The following is a 1,725-nucleotide window of genomic DNA, read 5'->3' as shown; positions in this document are numbered from 1 at the left end:
AGGAATGCGTGGCCATTTCCCGAAGGGGAGAACTGGGGAGTTCAGAGTGCGACAGAGGTTTCCTAAGTGGAGCAAGATAAGACAGAAAGAGCTCTCGTTCTTCGGAGGCACAGATTTTTATCACATCACAAGAGCAAACGGCTGAAAAGACTCAAGTCACGAAGTACGGTGCTTTGAGCATGGGTTTAACTGCCTGCACTTTTGTGCGAGACCAACTACCAGACAGGATCTGGGATGAAAACGAGTTCTTAAACAAGTTATACCTACTGCTATGGCTCTCAGCCATTATCAGATGCTGACGTCTTCTACATACCTAATTGCTGTAGGTTCCTCTTGCCATTCCCTGCAAGGCAGCCAGAACACGTGCAGGGTGCAGCTGTATTCAGCCATCAGCTCAGATGAACATTTCCTTGAAAACCCTGAATGCAAAACCCACCCCCACTAGACTGGCTCGATGTTGAGTGGCAGAGGTAGTGTTTTATTTTTTGAGCATCCCTCCTCAAGGACACTAAAGAGTCTGTAAAACATCACGAAACGAAAATAAAACATTGCCAACAACAAAAATGCAAAACCTGCCGAAAAGTAAAACACAGCAGCATTCAAATACTGGAAAACATGAGAGCTAAAGTGCTTGAGATAATTTCTCAACTATGCACAGTCTGAAGTCAATCTTCCCCGTATAAAAGCTATTTTTCCACAGCACCTGCCTGGCTGCATAAGTTTCTTCAGCAAGTTACGGGAGGATAAGACTACTAAGCCATTACCCAGAAGAGCTAGGAGCAGCATATTTCTTTCTGTCCCTCATACTAAAAGTGATTAATAAATAATACTCAAAGAAACAAATTTTAAAGTTCAGGCAGCTGAAGTTGGACTTCACGGGAAGTGACCGTCTGGATTTCCCGTGCAGTGAAGTCACAAGCATGGCCTGAAGCTGAACAAAGCTTAGGTGGGACTTACAAAGTGCTGTCTGTCAGTATTTTACGCCTGTCTTTAGTAGTGGCTTTTTTGTTTCCAACCAGCACCGGGGTTGTGAGTTAAAAAAATTGGAAATAACGGATCAATTTTCAGTGGATGCTGGCGCCAGACAGACATTGCACAGTGCAAAAAAAACAAACCCGAAAAAACACAAACCCCAAACAAAACAAACATAACCCCCCAAACCTCACCCAATGACGGGAAAAACTCGTCCTTAAAAACAAACACCCACCAAGCACCGAGAGCAAGTCTGAAAGCAACATGTGCTGCCTGGTCCCCTGGCTCGTTCCAGCAAGGATGGGTACTACGTGACACAAGCTCAGCAGCAATGGGTGTAAGCCTGAGCCTGCAGGCACTCAGTGCAAATCTCTCCCGGAGTTCAGCCCCACGGAGCAGTCCGGTTGTTGCCGGAGCCAGAGGGAGTTCCCTACAGACCTCGGCTGGCTTTGGATTGGACCCATAGGTTGACAGCGGGAGCAGGACCTTGTCTTACAGTCACTGTTTTTCGATCTAGCCACAAAAGCCACCCCCTGAAAATCCTGAAGGGGTTTTCGATCTTCCCCTCCACGCATGCATTGAGCATCCAGGACAGTTAACAGCAGCTACACATGCATATCAACGGGAGGAAAGTCCCACTTGAGCGGAATTACTGGTAGTACGAAAAGAAACCCAGCAGAAACGCTGGGAACTGCTAAAGACCCAACTCCCTCGAACAAACCCGTTTAACCAGCCGGTGCCTGCCCGCCGGCC

Source organism: Buceros rhinoceros, unplaced genomic scaffold, assembly GCF_000710305.1.
Source record: "Buceros rhinoceros silvestris isolate BGI_N320 unplaced genomic scaffold, ASM71030v1 scaffold28724, whole genome shotgun sequence".
In the NCBI taxonomy this organism is placed as follows: domain Eukaryota; kingdom Metazoa; phylum Chordata; class Aves; order Bucerotiformes; family Bucerotidae; genus Buceros; species Buceros rhinoceros.
The sequence above is the reverse complement of the archived record's forward strand: the minus strand, read 5'-3'. Positions refer to the sequence as shown.